The sequence below is a fragment of the Mycteria americana genome, chromosome 3, assembly GCF_035582795.1.
Source record: "Mycteria americana isolate JAX WOST 10 ecotype Jacksonville Zoo and Gardens chromosome 3, USCA_MyAme_1.0, whole genome shotgun sequence".
Taxonomy (NCBI): domain Eukaryota; kingdom Metazoa; phylum Chordata; class Aves; order Ciconiiformes; family Ciconiidae; genus Mycteria; species Mycteria americana.
Genome location: NC_134367.1, coordinates 132,666,311 through 132,682,806, shown reverse-complemented (window position 1 = coordinate 132,682,806; position 16,496 = coordinate 132,666,311). Strand labels below are relative to the sequence as shown.

The 16,496-nt window shown below is 56.2% G+C and overlaps 1 long non-coding RNA gene across 1 annotated transcript; it reads left to right on the top strand.

Moving 5' to 3' along the window:
• Positions 1 to 325: 325 nt before the first annotated feature.
• On the top strand, positions 326 to 2,206 carry LOC142407501 (uncharacterized). The gene is made up of 3 exons (XR_012774974.1): positions 326 to 903; positions 1,034 to 1,205; positions 1,576 to 2,206. It is a non-coding gene; the product is annotated as an uncharacterized LOC142407501 (long non-coding RNA).
• Positions 2,207 to 16,496: the final 14,290 nt, after the last annotated feature.

Below are 16,496 nucleotides of genomic sequence, written 5' to 3'. Positions count from 1 at the left end.
CTGATAACAGCCCAGAAATAAACTTCCTCTCAACCGCCGCCTGTATTAGCAGCACTTCTCCTGAGAGCACAAGTCCAGAAGAAAATACCATGTATGACAACAAAACAGCAGAAGGAACACGTGTGCTTGCACGGGAGAGAGGGGGAAAAAAAGCTTTTTGGTTTTTTACCTCAGCTAGTATCTAATCTCAAGAATGTGGCTCCCAACGCCTCTTTTTGCAATATCAAAAGCACCCTCTGCATTGCAGCTCCCATGACGTCTCGGCCGTCTTCACGCCTTACCCCAGAGAAGCCGCACGTCGCGTTCCTCCAGCCTGAGCCCCGCTCACGGAGCATCTACGCGATGCAGCCGCGCGAGCGGCGGCCGCCGGGCTGGGGGCCAGCAGCATCATCTCCCTCCTTTTGAGCAAAAGTAGCCTGCTTCAGCGTGATGCAAAGCCAGGAATTGCCAGACGTTATCAGGCCCGTCTAGAACAACGTCCTTGCTTTGATGGGGACAGCACCAGGTGTTTCAGGAAAAGATGAGGAAACCCCACAGAGATGCAGGCGAGGGTACCTTCCCCATCGCCGGGACGTTACACGGAGCAGGCTGCTTTATACCCCTTCCTCCGTCTGCCCTTGCGAATGATGTTTTGTCTCTCTCTGGAGAGAGGATTCAGCGGGCCCTGCTGAACAACACGCACATCTGGGTAAAATCAAAACCCACCCGGGGACTATTCTTCTGCGCAGCAAAAGAGGCAAATTCCATTGAATGGGATCTGCCCCCGGGCAGCACATTAAGACGCAGACAAACGATAATAACAGAGTCCCCTGGGTTTGGATAGCGCGCTCAGCCCTCCTCAAAAGCGGCGCGTGGGAGATGCCTGGGATAGCCGCTGCCTTGCTGACGGATGAACGCAGAGGGGTGCGTATTGGTGCATGCGTAAAGCAGAGCCTGCCTGCCTGCACGCGTTTAAGCTTCAGGGTTTCGAACTGTGATTCCCTATAATTGACTTCTATTTATTGTTAACCTAGGACCAGATTTCTTTTTCCAGAAGTGTAAATCACTGCAAGAGACAAAGATCAGGTGCTACTTTGAGTACTTAGGGAAAACCAGTGACTAAAACCAGGCGGTCGGGTCTCAGCCGTCGGGGGGGAGCTCTAAGTCACCGGAAGGTGCTGGGGGTAAGGCGAGCGCAGAGGGATGCCTACTGCAGCCCCCGGCAGGTCAGCCTCTGCTTGTTGGAGGCTAGGGAGAGCAGAAACTGCCTGGTTTATTCTTTCCCAGAGGGAAAGGTGCAGCACAGCAGCACGAACAAAAATTGTGGGGTGTTTCGGTTTAGGTTTTGTTTGTTTGGGGTGGTTTTGTTTTTCTGTTTGTTTTTAAATTAACGGAGCCCTGGTCTGGGCCACCATGGCATACGGCAAAAGGAGGAAGAGCCTCTGAAAGGCTGATATCAGATAGTCTCCCCAGGTTAAATTTTATCCTGATCTTTCAAAGTTAGAGACTATTTTAAACCCTGCTTCATGAGTTTCAGTGTCTAGCCAAAAGTGTTTTTGTCATTAATTACAGTCACTTTGTCCTTGCTATTCATAGGATTCCCACTCCCTTTTTTGGATCTTGCCAAGACCTTTGTCTGGAGGAGCACCTCCGTTCAGCACAACACTGCCATTCAAGAAGGCCACGAGAATGTTTCCTGAACCGCCGCAATGGCAGCCACATCCTTTCCCTGGGCCGACGCGGTTACCTGGGACCCCGGGAGGGGATGAGTTTCACCCATGAACGGCCACGGGTGTTTCCCTGCACGCACCCACGCTGAACACAGCACGCTCTCCCGTCCCTGAGGACGGCTCGGACCTCTCCGAAGGGCTTTCCCGAGCAGCGGCTCACCCCCTCACATCCCCCTGCCCTCCTCCCGTATCCGCAGCCCCCGTGCAAAAGGCCGCGCAAGCACGCGGCCCCGGCCAGCTCCTCCCCGGCAGAGGCACGGGCTCCGAGCAGCCTGCCCGGCACCCTTTCTCGTGCAGAACCTGCTCCTAGATGCTACCGTACCGTGACTCACCTAGAATTTGGGACTAAGATACCGTAATATTTTGGTAATATTCTGGCTTTCGCAGAGACACTGTGCTATACTATGGGTTCCTTCTGCTAACAAGCAAAACTTCCCCCTCTCCCCATGAGTTCCAGCTAAAGTGTTTGATACTCAGGTTTAAGTCCACCGCAAGCTTCTAAAGGCTTACGGTGAGCTCAGCCAAAGGCAGTGCACGCAAACTGCACCCGCCCTACTCATATTCACTTGCCGTACAGAGAGCTAGAGGGGAGCTGCGCGTTGTGCTTCTCGAGCCCTGTAGCAGGGCTGCGAATGCTTACTTTTCAGATAAACACGGAGCTTTTGCTTCTCTTTGGTGGCCCACAAGTCATCACGTGCTGTAACGTTAGCCAGGGGTACCGTCCCTGTGGTGAGGAGAAGTTAGGTGGCTGCACGCCCTCGAAGTGAAGCTGCACGCTGCATCCGCCCTTCCCTGGTTCATCACAGCCTTGATTGCTCGATGTTAACAGACCAACCCCAACCAACCAAAAAACCCAAGCCCAGACAGCTTTTCCACATGACCTTTAACAGCACAGCCACAGCAGAGCGCGCTTAACATTTAGAGCAGCGTCACATGCATCTGCGTACCTCTTCTCCATCTTGAATCAGATTGCTAGATCTATACTGGGCTACCAGCTCGTAAAATGACGCAGGTCTGAAGATGTCCGAATTTTAAAGCGAAACGGCTAGGTCAATACAGCGCAGTAATCGCACGACGGGCTCAGAGCGGACATCGCCGGCAGCAGCCACAGCAGGTCACCTCGAGCAAGACACCCCTAGGTTACTCTGAAAAGCCCTTTGACAGCCAGGAATTACCACACTTAACGACGAATTAATGACCTGAGCCCTTCAGCAAACAGAGGGTTCGCTACGGTCATCCAAAGGCAGCCCAGCCCAGCAGCCCAGGCGGAAACATTGCATCTCCGCTGGGCAGGACTCCCTCTTCCAGACTGACATTTCAAATCCCTTCCAGAGGTTCTCAGCAGGAGAGGCTCTGCTGACCGCGAGTAATGCGGAGGAAAGCTTGTGGAAATCTGCGTGTAGGGCGATTAAGCGGCTGAATGGAAAAAGCAACTGGTCTGTTGCGTGGTGCTTTGCCCACCCCATGTTCAGAGAGACCGACTGAACAGGCACGGGCTGCTCGGCGTCGCAGAGCCAAGCGTCCACCTAACCCCTCACCAGCTTTTGCTTTTTAATGAACAGGACGCTTTATTTTTGGCCACGCGAATGGTATTGCTCCGAGCTCTCAAAAGCCAAAGGTTAAGAAAGGCAGGCCCTGTGGAAGTGGTTTCAGGCCACTTTGTTATGGGGATAGGAGAGGCAAGTGGTAATCATTAAGCGATTAAAGCACTTACTCATTCCCAGTGATCGCTGCCTATGCTAATTATGCCGAACTTCTTCCTCAGAGTACAGCCACTAATTTAATCTCCTACGATCTGCTGCAAGCCAATTAAAGGAAAAAACAACAACAACAACCAGCTGTGAAACAAATGATGAAAATATTAATAAAATGGAGTAAGCATTAATAAAACCCTAAACCCAAACGCCTGTTCTGCAGAACGCTGCTGCCGTGCAAGGGCTCCCGAGGAGCATGACACGGGCCCGAGCCCCGCTCCTGCACCGGGCACGCCACGCTGCATTTCCGAGCTGCCCGGCGTGCCTGCACGCTGCCAGCAGCAGTGACAGCCACCTCCGACGTTTTGTCACCTCTGCCCTGCCAGAAGCTGCTATCTCATCGGGCCCGCCAGGAGCACGGCTCGTGCGACCAGCCCCCAACCCGCCCCACGCGCAGTGGGAAGGGCTATAACCTCCCCCCGTCTAAACCCCAGAGGGCCACCAGCCTGCTCCGGGGACAAGCCCCCGCAGGGCTAGGGCAGGGCAGGGCAGGGCGGGAAGGCTTCGGGCCGAGGAGCTCTGCCCTGCCCTCGCTCTGACCCGCGCCACAACTCCCCGCACGCCCGTCGCGCTTTGCTCTCCTGCGACCGCTCGGGGCCAAGGCTGGCCTTTCTCCACGTGTTGGAGCTCGACGTGGCTCAGCAGCACCGCGGTTGCTCGACGATTAGTGATCCCTATTGCGACATCCCCGCTGACAGCTAAAACGACGCTCGCTTGCTTCACCGCTGCCTGAATATCAGAGGCAGAGGAGAAACAGCGAGAGTTTTAAAATGAGCAAATAATTTATTCATTGGAGGACAGAGCGGACACCCAGCCTAACACATTGCTCAGTATACCGCAGTAGTACCAACAGAAAATATTTACTTACCGTTGATAAGGAAACCACGGACTGAGCTGCTTGGAGCGACACAGCTGTGTCCCAGCCAGCCCAGCACTGGCACCGCAGCACGGGAGCGCTCTCCGACCCCAGCTCCTTCTCCCTGTGTAAGGCGCAGGGTGGAAATCGACCCCGACGTGTCCTCCTCCCTTTCCCAGAGCTCCCTTGCCGTCTGCTCGGGGTGGTTGGGCCGTTCATCGCTTTGATGACGAAGCAGGAACGCCGTGGCGGGTGCAAGCCAGGTAGATACTGCACTGAAAACACCCGCTCCCGCCCGGCGCGCTGCTTCTGCGGAGCGGCCCGCGAGCGCAGGCAGGTCCTTCGCAGGGGACAGGACCGGGCAGCGCAGCCGGGGCTCCGCTCCCTCCAGCAAAACCCAAGCGTGGGCTGAGCAGCCCCAGAGCCGGGGGAGCACGGGGCAGCCGCCCGGGCTGCCGAGCACCTCGCGGCGAGAGGCAGCCGCACGGCCGGGTTGCCGCACGCCGATCCCCCTCGCTCCTCAGCCGGGGCACAGGAGCGGCTTTAGCAGCTGCGAACCGAGGCGCGGGGACAAATTTCCCTGTTTGAAAACATTGAGGAGAGAAATGAGAGGAACCTGTGTTTACTCGTGACCTTGCTTATTCTTCCTCCTCTTCAGTCCATTGCTGTCTTCTCCCATCGTATGCCAGCTATCCATTCTTTCTGGCCGAGCTCGGTATCTTTTTTCTTGCAACTTATTTTACCCGTTCAGAGATCCTTCCCCACGGTGAGCAGACACCTAAGGAGGCGAGGTGCTGTGCGCCAGCTCTCCTCAACCCCTCCGTTTCCCCAGCAAGGCAATGTCTCACGCTGCCGTCGCAGGCGGTGACAGCGGTACGGGTAGGAAGCCCTTCCCAGCCCTCAGCAGCTCCGAGTCCGGTCACGATGACGCCTCCAGCTCGCAGAGCGAAGGACGTTAGCAGCTGGGGGCGCGGACGGAGCCCACGCAGACGCGCTTCGTGCGGCATGCGACGGAGGCACGGCCGCTTCCAGCCCCGTGCGCCGGGCTCAGCAGGAGCGGGGTGCTGCGAGCCCTGCCCCGGGGAGCAGCCGGGCACGGGCTGGTCGCCAAACCTCCCCCGTGGCGTCACCAGGCCTCAAGAATGAGGCTGCATGACTCGCTTTGGAGAGCTAGACGTCGCCAGGCCGTTTTGCTTTGAGGAAACCTGTAAACCCCTTAACGTGTCAGAAGTTAAGGGCATTGTAAGACCTGGCAGCCACCAGGCTGGGTAGCGGCGGTAGCCGGAGTATTCCGTGGTGGTGGATCAAGCTACAGTAAAATCATGACTTTGACTCAGAAAAACTAAGTGGGCTGCTTGGGGGGTTATTTTTGAGAGAATAAGTGGATTCTTTTCTTTGCCTCCTGTTACTTGAACATGTAGTCAGTCACATTTTCAAGTGTTATTCTCTTCAGTCGGAAGGGGTAGGAACGGCTAGAAAATAGCAAAAAAATCTGACAAAAGAGAATTTAAATCCGCTTGACTACAAGAACTTGGACTTTAAAGCTCCCTGTATCTCATGAGATAGAAATGCAAGATTTAGCAAGTCTATGAATATTTTAATAGGAAAAAAAAAAGCCCAAGTTCTAATTTATATGCATACACAGACACACATATATATACACACAAACCAAAAAAGCACATCCGCTTCCCGTGCCGCATGCCAACTGGCCATGGCCAGTTTCTTCTCCACTTCCCCCGAAGGGTGGAGACCTGGTTGCGGATGCCACCACGTTGTTCAGCCTCGGCTAAAGGAGATTTTCAGGAGAGCCTGTCACGCGACGTGAGTCTGCCGTCCCTTCCTCTCTCCTCCTACGCACGCTAGCACCGATGCCAGCAGAGGAGCGCAGCTAAGGCTGAAAGCGCCGCGCCGAGCCTCGCGCTCGGGGCGTTGAGGTTTGGTGAGCAGAGGCCCGCAAGACATGACCTACAGCAGAGGCTGAAGAGCTGGGACTGCTCAGTCCAGCAAAAAGAAGGCTGGGGCACAGGAGAAGTAGAGGGGACAGAGAGGGGTGGTTGCAATAGCAAGCTTTAAATACATAAAATGCTGCCACAAGGACAAGTGAATACTTTGTTTTCCATGGCGAACGGGGCAAGTGGCAACGGACGTTAATCACCGTGAAGGAGGCGCAGCCCAGACGTTAGGAAAAGCTTTGAAAGAGGAAGGCTGGCAGAGCACTAGGATGAGATTGCCTTGGAAGGACACGGAGCCCCAGAGCAGGGGACCTGCAGGAAGCTACTGGGAGGCAGGCAGGCCGAGCTGGTGAGACCTTTCTGGTCCTGCCCAGACCCGTTCCTCCGGGATACGCTGTTTAACGAAGACGTTGCTGGCGGAGCGTTCCCCGGCTGCAGTCAGAGAGGTCTCACTTTAGGGGAAAGGAGCTCTTATGCCAAACAGCAGAATCGGCAGCCGAGCGCCGTGCTACCTCTTTGAGTGTAGGTGGCTGCTGCCATCTCCCACGGGTTCAACCCTTCTTCAGGCCCAGCCGCCGGGCACAGAGCCCAGCCGCTGTCGTACCCGAGAGACGGCAGAGCCCTGGGCCGGGGGCCCTGAGCAGCGGCTGCTTGCAGCGGTGGCATTGAGCAGAGGGGGGAAAAGAGAGAATGAAACCTCAGGCGACCTGTCAGAGGGGCTTAAGAGAGCTCCCATCTCTCATGGCCGTAGCTGAAAAGGTTGGGCAGGTGAAGCTGAGGAGACGCTGGCTTGCACTGCTGCGGTGGGGCGCGTGGGCAGACCACGGGGAAGGGTGGAGGAGCTCCTGGGCCACGGGATGGAGTCTGTCGGGATGGAGTCTGTCAGGCGAGGGTCAGGAAGAGCCCTGGCAACGGCCCTGGCCTGCTTTGGCAGAAGACGGGGAGCGCCGGGAATTGGCAGGGCCCTGAAACACCCCTCTGCGGGGGACGGAAGGGCTGGGGGCCGACGGGGACAGCTGACGCGGGGGGGCGAATGCCGCAGCACCAGCGGTGCTGTGAGAGTCGTCCGTGGCCGTGGGAGGAACTGAAGGGTCTTGCCAACTCCCTGGACATCCTGACGGGGCTGATGTGGCGTGGGAGCAGGCTCAGGGAGAAGAGCAGAAGAAACGTGAAGGGATGAAGGCAAGCGCTGCTGTGAAAAGCCCCTCGGCTGGGACGCGGAGCACAGAACTGGCCGAAAGCAGCAGATGCCAGGGCAGGGGAGGCGCGGAGCCCCTGCCGCACCGGGGCCGGCACAGCCGGGGGCCCCGAGCTGCCCCGGAGCCACCAGCCCATGCCCGCGGGCACACAGCGCCCGTCTGCCTTCTCCCGGGGCTGCCCGCCGGAGCTGGGAGGACAGGGCTGTGGCAGGACACGGGAGACGAGCAACGGGTCGTCACGCCGGCCAACACGGCGTCTCTCCAGGTCCTCGCCTTAGCGGGAGAAGCAGCTTATTCCAACAAGGACTTCTTGCGGGAGAACACCAGGGACCAAAGGGTCGGGCTGCACGAGGAGAGAGGCTGGTCTCCTCCCAGACCTCTCTGCCTTCTCCCTGCAGTCACAGGCTTTGGTGCGAACGGAACGCAGCTGCATACAAGATGTCCCACGCCGAGCTGGCCGGCGCGGCCTGGGGAAGGATGGGTAGCTTCTCCCGCTGCCGCGGCCCCGAGCGGAGGGTCACTCCTCACCCGGGCCGCGGCTGCTCCGCGCTCCGAGGCGGCCGCTCGCCAGCTCGCGTGCTCGGGGAGGGAGAGCCCCACGCTGCCTCTGCTCCGCGCGGGCCGCTCAGGTCGTGCCTTGTTATAACGCGCTTGAAAACAAACAAACCTCTTGGGTTTTAACTGTTTATTTCTCTCGTTACTGCATTGGCTAGGTTTTCCTTTCCTCCACATTTTTCTTCCCAGAGAAGGTGGTAGAATTTTTTTTTTTTTTTAAGGTACAAAAGCAGAGCCTTGCTCCTAATCCCAGGAGAGATGGGACTTTCAGAAAGGCATTAAAATACCATAAGCAGCACAGTAAGAGTTAGAAAGGTTTCAACAGCCTCAGTAGATGTATTCCTGGTGTCAGGTGTGGGCTGGGGTAAGAAAAACGTGTTGGAATCCGAGTCGTTCTTTTGTCTCGAACAGAGATGACAGAGAAGAGGCATTGCAATTACCATATTTGGGTCTGCCTAAAACCATGCTGCTGTATTTTCTGAAATAAATGATGAACGCCACAGAAATCCAAACATGTCTTTTTATAGTTAGTCATCCGGGCAGAAAGCCAACGAATGCAGAGCTGCCAGCCCCAGCTATTCAGAAATCACGAGTCAAGCCCCCAAAATCCTGCGGTCGACTTGAGAACTGTGAGGCTCCACAAAACAGGGCTCTTTCCTCCCGTTTCGCAAGCTGTAAGGGAGGGAGGGGGTAGCGACAGGCACGACCATTTCAAAATCTCTCTGCAGCCCCGAATAGGAAATTACCTTGTTTAAAAGGCAGGTGAAGGTCGCGCGCAACCTTACGCCTCAGGGAGCCGGGGACCTCGTCGCAGCGCTGGCTGGTCAGGGGATGCGGAGCACAGGGCCTGGCCCTGCGCCGGTCCCGCCCTCGGCCCCGTGCGCGGCTGGGCAGGCGCAGTGCCGAGCAGGTCTCCGGACAGAGCGCTCTCCCCTGGTCTGCGGCGTGAAGCGTGGAAAGTCTTCTCTCGTGCTTCGAGCTGGTCTGCGCTCCCCGACAGCAGAGCAAAGAGGCCCGTGAAGCAGCACCACGGGCGGCGGGCGGGTAACGGTCGTCTCCTTGCGCCTCTCTGCAAGGAGAGGCGGTGGGCACGGGGCAGCAGAGACAGGGATTAAACTGCTTACGGGCCGCAGGCCGCCGTGCTTCGAGTCTGTCAGCTCTGCCCTCTCCTACCCACCAGCTGGTGCTGCCGCCGGGCAGGCACGGAGCTGTTGGCAGCGCGGGTCAGCCGGGAGAGGCTGTGGGCAGCAGCGGAGCGGGGTCCGGCAGGGCTGAGGGCCACCGGCTGCTCAGAGGGCAACCTGGCCGGAGTTTCCCTGGGCTCTGATGCTAACGCTGTCCCAGCCTTCTCTTTTCGCTCTGCAAAGCGGACTGCACGAGAGCGGCTCGCTTTTGCAGGCAAGCCAGAAACGTTCCTCTCTGAGTGAAGAAAGTTCAGCGAGACGTTATTGCAGAGAGCAGGCGGCGCAGGGATGGGAAGGCGAACACCGGAACAGAGCCGAGCGGCAGCAGCAGGCGCCGCGTCTCCCTAAGAGCTGGGGCTACCTGGGGGCCTGGAAGACCTCGTGCTGCTTTTAGGCACCAAGAGCGGGCTCTGCCACCGCGTCCCACAGACCCCGCTCAGGGTATCGCAGCCCGCGGAGACTCAGCCGCTGGGGAGCTCGGGAGAGGGGCGGTCAGCGAGGAACTCCACGAGCCGCATCCGCAGCGTCATCTCCTCTGCCTGGCCGGGGCAGGCAGGAGAGCAGGGCTGCGTCCCGGAGCCTGCTCTCCTCTCAGCAGCACTCAGTATTTGGAGTTTAGCTGAATTGCAAAACGCCAGCGTTACTTCATTCTGCACATCTGCAAGCTGTTATTTACAGAGAGGCAGCTGAGTTGCCTGTAGTGGTTTTAATCATACTTTTGGCTCTTTTAATAGTTTTGGTTTCGCTAATTCCTTGGTTTGGTTTTCCAAGACAATGCTAGCTGCAGCAGAAACGAAGGCAGAGGCTTTTAATAAGGCTTCGCGTTCCCTTATTGCACAAAGCTGGTACCCGAGAGCGCATCTTCTGCTGAGAGAGAATCGGGTCTGGGAAGAAGGAAAAACAGCCCCCAGCCGAAGAGCAGCAGGTACGCCAGGACGTTAGCACGCTGTAACTGCGACCAGCGTGGACGAAGCTTTGCTGGCCCGGTTTCTGTGTGGGCTCAGGGGACTGTCTATCTTAATAGGACAAATGGATCCCGGTTACAAGGCAAATGGTTGGATGCTACGACTAGACACAATCCTCAGCTCGGCCCGCTATAGCAGGGATGAATTCAGACTATTGCTTGACCTCGGGGAGATCAGGGGCAAAACCAGCCTGTTGTGATTAAGCCCTTCACTTTAGAGAAAAAGTGTCCGTTTATGATTTATCCTTTCACCCTCGGTACAGCTGCTTCAGCTGAGAGCCTGGCAGTGGCAAAGGTGTGACGGCAGGAACAACAAGATTTAGAGAAGAAAGTAAATAGTTACAATTACCTATAATAACAGCACGCACTTAACACCTCTAAATACGACTGTGTTTTATAGCCATCATGAATGAAGCTGGACAAGCAGAAGGACAAAGACGCGTCCCAAGACAGAAGCAGAGCTGCCTGCTGGCTGAAGGACAACATATGGTTTCCCATGCCGGAGCCCAGGATAATCCAAGCTACGTCCGCTGTTGCCTGCCAGACACTCATATACCAGCCCAGGTTGCGTTGCGGTCACCTTCTGAGCAAGCCGGCACTGCCTGCAACCACTGCTAATGAGCGGAGACTCCACTAATGGGTTACGCCTGCACTAGCCTGTGGCCACGAGCTGGCAGAGGCTGCTGGAGCCACCCAGCTCAGAGCCCGTAGCCACGGAGCTCCTGGTTCACCCACGCCGTGAGAAACGCTGCAAGCCGCAACAGCGGCCGGCTCGGAAGAGTGCTGGGAAAACAGCGGGCCTTAATCAAAACCACGCTCCAGGCCTCTGGATCTCCACCAGCATGCTGCCGGTTCCCAAAGGCGTGTGCTGCGGCGCTGGCAGGGCTGCCGTCTCCTCCGCGCCCGCTCCAGGCGAGCACCGGCCTGCCCCTCGTCCCCGGGCTCTGCCGCGAGGGGCGGGCGAGGGGCTCCGCCGAGGCGGCCGCTCTCTGCTGCTGGAGAGCAGCACGGGGTCCACGTGCATCTTCACCCAAACAAGCACGGCGACTTTGGTTTGTGCCTTCACCGCCAAGATGGAGCGCGTCACCACAAAATCAGGAGCATAGTTTTGGCAAGCCTGCGGCGGCTGGCCGGACGAGGGGACAGAGCTAGAGACAGGCTTGCAGTTGGGATTTCAGGTTCTGCCCCTGCTCTGGGGGGCTTCCCTCAGCACGGCACCTTCCTCCTCCTCCCTGGGGCTTCCCTGAGCACGGCACCTTCCTCCTCCAGCCCTGTCCCCGTCCTGCTGCCGCTGCATATCGCTGCTATGAAGTGCTTCAGCATGTCTGGCTGCAGAGCGATGCGAGGAAGACAGTGGCCTGACATCGCACTCTCTATGGACTCAGTGCTTTTAAGTTGGAGGCTTCTGCCTGTATCTTAAATGAATAGAGTGCTTGCACCCGGTGAAACACTGAGCCTCCGCTTCTTGCTTGGTCGGGCATCATCTATAGCAGTGGTAGGAGGAAACAGCTTTGAACTCTTTCAAATCTCAGCTACAGGTCCTTTTAAAGTATGTATTTACCTTAGTGATACATTGGTTTTAACTAATTTTAAACACAATCAATTTATTCTTCAACTTACATGGTGCAAAGAGTAAGAAAGTTTGCAGAAGTCACCATGTCCGTCATTAATTCGGAAGCCTGCAGCTCCCTCCCTTCTCCCAGGAGTTACAAAGATCTCGGGACAGCAGGCAGGCTTTTGGGTTACACCCAATGCTCCGTTAAAAGGGAAGTTTCAGCCCAAGCTACGCGTGGCTGGGCGAAGCACATCGCTACGCTGGAGTAAAGCAAATAGCCTACTACCAAGTTGGAAAATGTATTTGTAGTTTTCTTCTCGTTGCAATTCAGCCCTGAAAAGGTTATAAAGTTCTTAAGTGCAGGGGTAATCCAGAATCCTCCTGCAAGCGACCTCGTGGGCAATTCCACCACAGGGTTTTTTTGGTAGCATCGAAAGGTTGCCAAGTGCTACCCGAGCTCAGGAATTTACTGTATTAGATGCGTCATAGTCTTTGCCCTGATTCCATAGTCTGAGGGCTTGCAAAACAGAAAAAGATTATTCCCCTTCTAGATATGGGATGTCGAGACAAAGAATTCAGGAAACCCTCCCTAGTGTCACTGTGATCTTACGGCTGTCAAAACCAGAAACCAGATTATAGTATTTGAATCCCCCTTTAGTATTTTGCCTGCAATGAGATATACCCCAAGTGAGCGATCGCGTACTTGCAACCTCAAGTTACTTGAAATAAAAACAATGCAAGGAATAACCCCTTTTCTATTACTTTTGTAACAAAATAAAAAAGAAATGGTGGATTGCCCTTCGGATAGCTGACCAGCGAGAGGGTGGAGAACCGGTCAAAAGATGTCCTGAACCGTACAGCTGCTGTAGCATTTTCAGCATTAGGAAATTCTCGTCTTTTCACAGCATTTGAGCGTACCTTTTCCAGAGGTCTCCCTGCAGCTTCGTCCTGTACAGAGGTGCCCAGCTGACGCCTTCGGACCCGGCTAGAGAACCTCTGAGCTCCCCTTGGCGCCAGGAGACCGGATCCCCCGTGAAACAGGGCACCAGGGATTAGGCAGACCTTGTATTCCGGCATTATCCAGGGGAGCAGGGACACTAGTTTCAAATCACATGCAGTAATGGAGTCCTACTAGTGCTACCTTTTTCCTAATGAAGAAAAGAAAAACAAACAAACAAAAAGGTTACCCATCAAGGAACAAAAGCAAAGCTGTGATATACTGCCAACTTGTTTGTGATATTTTACACGCGTAAATATCCAATTTGAGGGCAAACAAAAGCAAAGAACAAAGAAAGGCTGCCGGAATGCCATGTCACGTGGTGCACGCGCAAGAGCAGCCCCGTGAAGCGTTGCGGTGTGATGCTAAATGGAGACTTCTTGTTCTGCAAGTGACGGCTGCTGCGCGTACGAGGGCCCTGCATGCAGAAATAGGTCTTTAATTCATACGCCCTCGCAGGCATTTCGGAAGTAAAGCACAGCGTGCGGTGCAGCGCGTCCAAGCCAGGACAGCCCGGGGCTCCGCCGCGCTTGTGTCAGCGCAGACACACCTGGCCTGAGCACGGCTCCGGCCGTCGGATACTGCACGCTGCGTTTTTCCTGTGGATTTAAGGCAGCTGAAGATGGAAGGGTATTCTAATTACCTCTGAAGTTAGCTGGAGGAAATGAATGGCTTCTAATCAGCGCAGGAATCGGTCACTCTGTCTTACCTGCCCGGCTGCCAAACCCGCCCTCGTCGGTCGGGGGCTCACCCTGCGCCCTGCGCTCAGGCAGGGATTTAGAGCCCGCTCTCCGTGCTAAGGACAGCTGCTGCCTGCTGCAGCCGCTTAGCAACACAAGAAGCCATGCCGGCACAGGACTTCTACGCTTTAAAAAATGAAATCCTCCCTGTGCCTTTTCCCCATTCCTCAGTCACTAAGGAAACAGCGAGTCGCTGGCTCGGCGCGCTGTGATGGCCGGGAGCAGAAGGGGAGCGAGCCGTGCACAAACGCTCCCCAGCTCGGGGAGAGCCCCGCTGCCCGGCCGCAGCCCGCGGGTCGCAGCCCACCCGTCGGGACGGCCCTCGCAGCCGGCGCTGCCCAGGTGGGTGCCACCCCGTCCTCTCGGCGGGGACCCGGGACGACGTCCCTCTTGCAGCTCTCTGGAGCAGCTTTGGGCTGGCGACGAGCATGCGGAGCGGGTTAAGGAAATGTAAGCCCACCCGCTTGCTCACCTTGGTGCAGGTTCCAGCACTACGCACACAGGAAACTAGAAAGGAAAAAGAAAAAAAAAAAGACGCTGTGAGACAAAAATTTTACTGCTCGAAAGCGATAGCCAGAATGAATCCAGAAAAGGAGCAACTGATTTATGCTCACTCACAGTCTGGCCCCATCAATTATGCTTATAAATTTTCATAAGTTTCTCTTTTCCTCTTAATCTTCTCTACTCATGTAAAACAGCCCTCAGAAAGGGCAGAGCAATTAGACACCTTTTTTGTTTGCTTTGCTGATGGCAAAAACCGTTTAGCACCAAAGAAGAGAAAGCGAATCCTTTTAAGAAGTAAAAGTATCACGACCCAAAATCTCCACCGCCTCCCGTCACAAACGCGCGCCGACAACCTCGTTACGGTGTTACGGATGCACCGATCTGCCCTGCAGCTCCACAATCCCACTTCACTGTCCCATTTCCCAAGACTTAATGCACTTGTATATAAAGGAAAAACAAATTAGCTCAGGCTAATGCATTTTTCCATTGCCAGTAGGCATTGCTGGAAAAGTATATGGAGGAGATCAAAGTGATAGGGTCAGAAAGGAGAGCGTAAATGTTTATACCCTGCTAAAAAGAACAAACCACATTCCTACTGCTTGGGAGCGCAGGGAGCAGGCCAAATAAGTAACCGGATCCGTATGCTAACTCTGCTCCAAAGCAAGCCTACCTCATAAGGTTATTTCCAATACATTTCGCGCACTTGCCGTATTTGTATATGCTGGCCCCTTCTTTCCTGCCTAATGCTCGCTCTCCGGGCTGCGCCCGGGCTGCCGCGCCGTCCAAAGGCTCGGACGTACGGGTCCTCATCCCTTCGCTGCCAGGCAGAGGGGAGCGGAGGGAAGGGAACGGAGCAGGGACCAAAGCCGCTCGGAGGGTGCCCCAGCAGCACGGGGCTGTGCCTGCGCAGGCATCTCCCTTCCCCGTCCGTGCCACCTTCCCCAGCGCGTCCTCGCAGCGGGACCCTCGGACCGCAGCCTTATGTGGGTACGGTAACCCCGACGCTTCGGCTAAGTAGCAGAGACCAAGGAAAAAGTCATTCTGTCGGGCTGCTGCGGATGCTGAGCAGCAGGCTTGGGAAAAACACTGTGCAAAACCGTGGTGCTTACACGAGCTGAATACATATATATATGTACATTATTTATAACAAATTATATCTATGTATAGGTTGAAACATACAGGGACACTCGGAAGGCAACCTCCAGAGCCGTCCTGACAAACTGTCAGAAAAGCGCGTGGCCTCGGGCCCCGTCTGACGGTCTCTCCAAGCAGCAGGCTCACGGTGCGGCGTCCCACCCTGCTGACGGAGAGGGGCCGCAGGAAGGGCTGTGCCGGCTGCCACCGCGCGCTCCGTTGGCCCTTTGGGAGCCTTTGCACTTAAGTCTCCGTGAAGCCAGGGGAGCCGCAGGGACGGGCAGGAAGCTGCGTCAAGTGGCACGGCTGCCCCCCATCACCAAATCTGCTCCCTGCTGACAAAGCTCTCACGCACGCTGTGGGCAGAGTTACGGCGCGTGGAACACTGGCCTTCGAGTAGAAGCCCATCCTGTTTGCAGGCTCTCGTGGCTGGTCCTCAGTCACCAGGAGGAGAGGAGCATAGAATCACAGATCGTTTAGGTTGGAAAAGACCTTTAAGATCATCGAGTCCAACCGTAAACCTAACACTGCCCAGCCCACCACTACACCATGTCCCTAAGCACCTCATCCAAACGGCTTTTAAATACCTCCAGGGACGGTGACTCCACCCCTTCCCTTGGCAGCCTGTTCCAATGCTGGACAACCCCTTCAGTGAAGACATTTTTCCTAATATCCAATCTAAACCTCCCCTGGTGCAACTTGAGGCCATTTCCTCTTGTCCTGTGGCTTGTTACCTGGGAGAAGAGACCGACCCCACCTCTCTACCCCCTCCTCTCAGGTGGTTTTGGAGAGCGATGAGGTCTCCCCTCAGCCTCCTTTTCTCCAGGCTGAACAACCCCAGGTCCCTCAGCTGCTCCCCATCAGCCTTGTGCTCCAGACCCTGCCTTTCATCTGGCAGATCAGGCAGGCAGCGCTGGCAGCCTTTGAGGCAGACAACGATGGCAGATGCCGTTTGTGGACGCTGAGCCGGGCCCATCCTTCACCCCGGCGCGACAGGCCGTTTGGGAGCTGGAGCCTCCCTGTCTGCTCCCCCCTTCCCTTCTCGGCAGGCATTGCTGCGGGAGGCTGCTGCCGCGGTTTTAAACAAGCTGGAGCTCCGCTCTTCCCCCTTTTGGCAGCTCTCCGCCGGGCCTGGGCAGCGTCCCGTCCACCGCAGGCGTGGGGAGCTGCCGGGTGGGCTTCCAGGTGGGGCGGTCCCCACCACCACCACGACCACCACCACCGCCACCGCAGGGGCATTTGCAGAGCATTTGCAATGCAAGCCCTGCGCGCCCAGCTCCAGGGACGCAGCGGACGCAGCGAGCAAGAGCTCCTCCTGCTCACGTCAGCTCAGTGGAGGGCGAGGAACGCTGCAGAGCCAGCAGCAGCCTTGTCCTTGAAAGCCATCACCCGC